The following is a 7,639-nucleotide window of genomic DNA, read 5'->3' on the forward strand; positions in this document are numbered from 1 at the left end:
GCGCTTTTCGGAAAATTTGTCAAGAATAAAAAGTTCTTGTAATCAGCCAAGAAATACGCCTGAATTTTTCCGGAGCGTTTTGAGCAAAATTTTGAATTTTGCAAAATTGTTCATATGCAAAATCCAAAATTTTGCTCCAAACGCTTCGAAAAAATTCAGGCGTATTCCTTGGCTGATTACAAGAACTTTTTATTCTTGATGATTTTTCCGAAAAGCGCATGGATTATTGTAAAAAAATTCATGAATGTTTTCACAAAAATTTTGCAATTAAGACGCCATTTTGAAAATACTAAAACGAAAAATCGATCTTTGAACCATGGATTCTCAAAGTTTAGACATTTATTCCACCGGTTAGTAAGATTCCAGGTTAATTACAGACTCGAAAAGCTTTGGAAAATGGTTCACAAAAAAAATAGGCACGAAAAATCACGTCTTTTTTCCTAGTGTCGAATAGTCTTAGTTATTGGCCGTTGAAAAGCAGTGTACCCGTAGTGGCGTTTTGGCCGTTTAAGGGTTAAGAAGGAAATAACATAATTCAAATTTCCAAAAAGAAATTCCTGTCTTAAGGAAAAACAAGATCTTATTTTGGATGAAGTCGAAATTTTATCATCGATTATAAAAAATTAGTGCGTAGTTTCCGTTTATTTGGATTACGTATTACGATGAAATGCAGCTGATTGGATTCCCTTGTTGAAATTGTGGCAAATTGTGAGCAGCAGTGCCGATATAAAGGCATAGAGAAAAATAGTATTTTTATTGTCGAGTAACTATTTCAGCTAGGAAGGACACCAAGCAAGCGAAGCGCACAGGTGAAAATATGGTATTATTAGGAGAGTTTAATTTTTATTTATGATGACTGTGGTCCTCGTGCTGTCCAGTGCAGAATAAAATTATTGCGGTATTTGTGCAGATCCTACCATATGTTTGTACCACGTCTGTACCAGTTAAAAAAACAGCATCAGCTAAAATAAAGAATATGTTCATATTTGCAAGTTAAGCTTCGGTAAATAGCTTAATCTATATTCTGGAATAGTTTAAATTATTTTCAACATATAATTAATATAAACAATAAATTGTACTTAGACTTAAATTTTCCTTACGGTCTATAATAGTCAATATTTTAAATTAGAAAATATTATATTAGAAAAAAAGATTCTCCATTATAATATTTATTGTGCTAGAGTAATAAATATCCGTATTGCTTGAATAAAAATAACTATTTCATATACTTTAATGTTATGAAAAACACATAATGTGAAAAAAACTTTGAAGCATATTAATATTTTATATATTTATGGGGAAGGTACCAGAAGTTACAAAGTCAAAGAATAAAGTCAACTAAGCCAATAGGGATTCATTAATGATTTATTAAAAGAAACATTTTGTGATGAAGAACTGGCACTTGCAGCACAGAGATGGGTCAATCAGTACCATTTTGATTATGACAAATGAAGGCAAGTTAGTAAGTATTAAGAACGCTTAAAAATTAACAAATCGTTTGTGCAATTTCCTGAAGAGAAGGTACTATTTTGAATGGAGCTGCATACTGATTAATATAGCTAAATATATTTAAGACATTTGGGGCCCATAACGAATTCCCTAGGTTAAGAAACAAGTCACCCACTTCCGGTTAGTTCCGGAAAACAAGGATGTTGTTACCAGGTAGAGCATATATTAAAATACGATTTTCTAATCAATTGGAACAACAATTATTTATCCTGTACCATTTTCATCATCCTCCCCTTAATCTGGTAACCCTATCGCATGGCTTCATTACTCCCTTACCTCGTAATAATAAAAACCCATAACCTCAAAATCCTGTAACCTCATTCAGAAGAAAAATCAGAAGAAATCATAAGAGTTACGTGAGTGAAGTCATGAATTAAGGTCTACTTCATTACTATTTTTTAAGCCCCTTTCACTCTCAGAAGTCTCTGATACCATGGTATGCTTGTAGTCCAATATCAATGAATGTACTGGAAACGGTGATAGATACTGCTACGTGTGCGGTGATTTTAAGATAAAGAAATATTTTAGAAACTCTAATCAAAACCTGCGTCAAATATATCAGCACTGCTTTGGATGTGAGGTGATCCAAAGAAACAATTTTGGTAGCCCAAAATGATCTGTTGTGCTTTCAGATCATTGTTGAACCGACATAATGAGCATGCTGCGAAAATGAAGTTTGTTACACCAACTGTTTGGCGGAAGCCCAAGAGTAAAGACGATTGTTATTTTTGGTTGACTGACACAGTAGGATTCAACTCCAGTAATCTGCAAAAAATTCAGTGTGCAATCCTGTCCAGCGTAACCAAAGTTTTCATGTCTGAGATAAGTAATAAAAAAGATCATGAAGTAACCCATGATGTATCTATAGCTGATATGGAGATTGATGAATTGAATTCTGAAGAAGATATCAATGAAGAGAACAGCGAGGCTAAGGATGACACTGATCAGGAAGATGTTGTAAAGAAGGAAAAAGATGGTATGCTGCGCCCATTCAATCAAGAGGAACTGATTGATTTAATCAGAGAACTAGGGCTGCCGAAATATGGGGCTGATTCGCTAGCTTCAAGAATGAAAGAAAGAAATATGCTATCTAAAGGAAGAAAGGTTTTATTTTCTCGGAATAGGGATGATTCATTCCAAAAATACTTTACAGAAAAAGACAACTTCTTATACAGTAAAAATGTTCTTGGTCTTATGAATGAATTAGAAAAAGATATAGACAAATCTGTGGAGTGGAGATTGTTTATTGATCCTTCAAAATGAACCCTTAAATCGGTGTTATTACAGAATGCGAATAAATATACTTCGAAACCTATAGCACACTCGGTAATGCTCAAGGAAGAATATGAAAACATATAAATTGTTTTGGGTAAGATTAAATACGGAGAACACAAATGGCAGTTTTGCGGCGATCTCAGATCTTTACAATGATTCTAGCTCAGAAATCAGGTTTTACGAAATTTCGATGCTTTTTTTTGGATAGCAGAGATCCCAATAATCATTACGTTATGAAAGATTGGCCAGCTGGAAAGCTTATAGAAACTGGACCGCAAAATGTTATAAACAAACCTTTGGTTGAACCGGCTAAAATTCGACTTCCTCCTTTACACATCAAACCCGTTTTCATGAAACAGTTCGTAAAAGCTTTGGATAAGGAAAGAAAATGTTTTGCTTATTTATTCAAACGATTCTCAGCTTTATCGAGCGTGAAATTGAAAGACAGAATCTTTGATGGACCTCAAATTCGTAAGATTTTGCGAGATGAAACTTCCATTGTCACAATGAATGTCAAGGAACGAGATGCATGGTTGAGCTTCAAGAATGTGGTTGAGAATTTCTTTGGCAATCACAAAAGTGAAAACTAGAAGAAATTGGGGTCTTACTTGCTCAAAAACTAAAAAAAAATGGGTTCCTTGATGAGTTACAAGCTACACTTTCTTGATTCCCATCTTAAAAGGGAGAGTGTTCACAGTAGCAAGAAGCGGAGACGAAATCCATTGCACAGATCTTTCGAAGACAAGAGATTTCGAAAGAATAAATAAAATCGCTATCATGGGTTTACTCACGTTGATATTGATAGAAGAAATTAAGAATAAAAAAGTGAAGGGGTTTTTAGGTTATGGTGTCACGGGATTTCGGAGATATAGAGCTACCTACTTATGACTATGTTGCACAAGAAAAACTGACGAAATTGCTCTCTGTTTTCCCAATAAAGATTTTTCTTCTAAATAATATTACGCGATTTTGAGGTTATGGGGTTATTTCATTAGGAGGTACTTGTTATTAAAAAATGTACTTTTCAAAATGAATTTCTACATTTTTGCTATTAGCATTTTTTTCTATATAATCCATCGAATGCCTTAGGTTTAAAAATATCTTATTTCTCTTCTCTAATTTTATTATTAATTTATTTTTTATCAGATGGACCATAATTATATCTTATTCTTTTAAAGATTTAAATTTCAAAAATTACTTTCTGAAAAAAAACTGTAAAAAATATTTTTAATATTGTCTGTTGCTTAGTCATTGAAATTAGCTCGTCATTTTGAACGATCAGATCTTCTCTTTTTTTGTGGAAGTACATTTTGAGCACAAGAAAGTTTTTCAGTGCTGAAAAAACATTAGTTATCATTTTTAGAACTTCTACATTTTTTTGGTTAATTTTCAGGTCTCCATAAAGTTTTAATTTCTCCTATGTAAAGTCCAATGAAAAATCTGACATTTTCTTAAATTAGGCTTCTTATGCAAAGTAACAAACAATAGAAACATTCATGAATTTTCTAAAACTCTGCGATTAACAAATTTTCTTATTCTATTTGGACTCCATTCAATCGAAAAATATTTTAATCGATTCATTTGAAGTTGTATTCACATTATAAGGGATACAAAATGAAACTTTTCAGTTTTAAGACGTTTGCAAATTTTCAAATTTTGATTTTTCTATCAACCCTAGTGTAAATAGACTTAAGTGATTGCAGTGACTTCATATGAATTCAAGGGAATTTACGCCAGTAGCTTCAGCGAAGGTGTACACCTGACTTTATGAGTTGTTAACCCATCGCAAAAAATGTGTTTTTTTTTATTCTCAACGATTGTCTACACACATCATCGATGCAGGATTTGAACCATCGACATATAGAAATGGGCCGATAAAGCTGTGGGAGAGAACGGAAGTGGGCTCTAGAGAGAGAACAAACATGTGAGATGTAGACCTGCCTTTATCTATTCCAGGACTGTGTCAAGTGAATCAGGGGCCCTGAGTATTGCCTACATATTTTGTACAGTTAGTTTTTTTTAAGCAATTGACGGCCAGAATTTAAGAACCAGGCGAATGCTCAAAACGGGTAAAACTATTGTGCAAGTGCAGAAAGTGGTGATGGGAAGTTTCATCTTTTCTTTAGAAGAGGTTTTTCGGTTGCATCACTTGTTTTGTTTAAAAAAAAAGAAATGTTACTTTTTCGCAGTTTTTACATTCACATCCTAATGAGAAGGTATTAGTTTTATGTGAAAAATGACTTTCACGGATTCAATGAAATGTCGACGTTTTGAGCTGAGTCAGAAAAAATAGTTTTTACGTCGGTGTCTGTCTGTCGTCGTTGTCATTGTTGTCGTTGTCTTTGTTATTGTTTTTGTAATTGTATTCTGTAAACACGATAACATTCAAATGAATTATTTGATTGGATGTCCCTTTGGCACACTTTATACGGATATGGAAAGAAAGGACGAGTTTAATAGCCAGCTTTTTTAAAAAGAAATTTTAAAAAGTTAGAGCATTTTGAAAATTTGAGAAACTACTTTTTAAAAATATTTGAACATTTTTTCGACAGCTATTCATGGTAGAACAAAATACAAACAGTTTGTTCCAATGCGTTTTTTTTTTTGATAAAATAAAAATTACTAAAGTTATATCATTTTCAAAATCCAAAAAACCAAACGAAAATGAACAATTGAAGCCAAACAAAACGTGATATGGGAAAAGTCAGGAGAAAAAAACGTTTTTTCAAAGCCCTACAAGAATATTTAAACTACTTTTTATCTTTTGATAAAAAATCGAAAATTCACATTTTTATCGCAAAAATAAAAACAAATGATGAAAAGCAATAATTCTATTTTGTGGAAAACAAAGAAAGATACGAAAAGAGATAAATTGAAAAAAATTGTGCACCTAGAAAGAATAGCAAATTTGTTAGGAATTACTTTTTTGTGAGATAAGTAGTTTTTGTTTTATAAAAAAAACAAAAAATATTGAAATTAAAGAAATTATATTTAAGTACAACGATACAAGCTACGACAATAAGTGAGACAAAATTTATTTAACCAAAAAAGATTCACAAATTTTTTACGAATATTTTTTTGACAGGAAGCATATATTTTTTTAATCGTAAAAAAAGATTAAAAATAAAACAAAATTATAAAAACAAGGCAACAAGAATAAGAATGTTTAAATGTCCATGCATATTATGAATTATACTGATATAAATTTATTAAAATGATACATGTTTCAGCACAGATAAGAGGTACATACAATAGCACAGATAAGAGGTACATAAAAAATGTACTGTATTTGATATAAAAGTGTTGAGCATAGTGTAGAAAATTTGACATGTTGGGTTAAATCGAGTGCGAAGCACGATATACGTGATGGGAATGTGTTTGCTAAAGCCGGAAGAGCTTTAACAAAAGAGAGTTCACAAACGCAAAATTACTGTTGTCGATTCGATGATCTTTAATTTTGAAAGGTCTGTGCACGAATGTGGGAGTGATGCAAAAAACGAGCGCGAATATGTGAATGCACGACTGTGAAAAAATACAAAGTCGGAAAACGCGACGTTTTTTTCGGATTAAATTATTATAAACAATTACAATGTTTATGAAATGTTCACGTACACCAACGGAATTGGGAAAGGGTCCCCCACACTTTGAACAAAAAAATTGCCAATTTTATTGAGAATTGGCTACATTATTGCGAATTGATTATAAAAAACACGGCTTTTTAATGAAAAAAAATGAAAAAAAGTAATATTTCTTTTTTTAAACAAAACAAACGATGAAATCAAAAAACCCCTTCTAAAGAAAAAATTCAGTTTTAAATTCTCTAAATTTTCAAATTTTTTGAACAAGTATTTTCGAAAGAAAATTTCCCATCCCCCCTTTCTTGACTTGGACAATTGTTTTACCCATTTCGAGCGTTCGCCCGATTCTTGCATCCCGGCCGCCAATAATAAATAAAACGTTATGCATTTGTAGTTATAATACATTGAATTTTGATGAACATTCGTGCAAAATATACCGTTTCAGTTAGCTTGTAAAAAGAACTTGCTAACCTTAAATTCTTCTTTAAATTGGATTTAAAATGCTACAATAATAATCCTTTTGTGATATAAAAAAATGTAAAAAGTGTCAGAAGTTTTAAAAATATTGTCATACAATTTCAATTGTTAAAATTATGCATATTCTGAGATCAAAAAGTATGCAAAGAAAAATTAACTTTATTTTTTAACAAAAATTTCCAGTTTTCTAACCTTATATTTTAAAACTATTAAAATGAACTTCAACGTTTATTAAAACAGTTATTATTTAGTCGACAAATGAGATAGGGTCCGAGCACTTCCCGGTCATAGTTATACTAAGAAGAGGCGTCAGTAAGCGCGGCAGAGGGAGAAAGGAAAAAGGGTGCGAACGAAACACGAAAATGAGAATCTGGGGGGTAGATAGATTAAACGAGTTTAAACAAAAGATGGAAAAAGAGAAGGTTAGGTATGAAAAAGAGGAGGGAATAGACTCGTTAGTTGAAAGGTTGAAGGGGTCCATTGAACAGGTAAAGGATGAGCTCGGTACTAATGAAGAAAGAGTAGGGGGAAAGAGAGGCTGGTGGGAGGAGGAATGCTGGGAGAGTAAAGAGAGAATAAAAGAGTGTGTAAGCAAATGGAGAAGAGGGGAAATGGAGAAGGAGGAGTATAACAGGAGGAAAAAAGAACATGAGAACATGCTGGAAATGAAAAGACAGAGGGGAAAGGAAGAATATAAAGCAGAGGTAGAAAAAGCGATCAAAGAAGGTAGGTTGTGGGATGTGATAAATAGGGATAGAGGGGAAAGGAAGGGCGTTAACGAAGAAATAGAAATGGAGGAA

At 32.4% G+C, this 7,639-nt stretch overlaps 1 protein-coding gene across 1 annotated transcript in view; it reads right to left on the bottom strand.

Annotated features, from left to right (window-relative positions):
• The window catches only part of LOC117174693 (potassium voltage-gated channel subfamily H member 8), a 288,810-nt gene that overhangs the window by 37,396 nt on the left and 243,775 nt on the right, over positions 1-7,639 (bottom strand). The gene's annotated exons all lie outside the window — the stretch shown is intronic.

This window comes from Belonocnema kinseyi, chromosome 6 (genome assembly GCF_010883055.1).
Source record: "Belonocnema kinseyi isolate 2016_QV_RU_SX_M_011 chromosome 6, B_treatae_v1, whole genome shotgun sequence".
NCBI classification, from domain to species: domain Eukaryota; kingdom Metazoa; phylum Arthropoda; class Insecta; order Hymenoptera; family Cynipidae; genus Belonocnema; species Belonocnema kinseyi.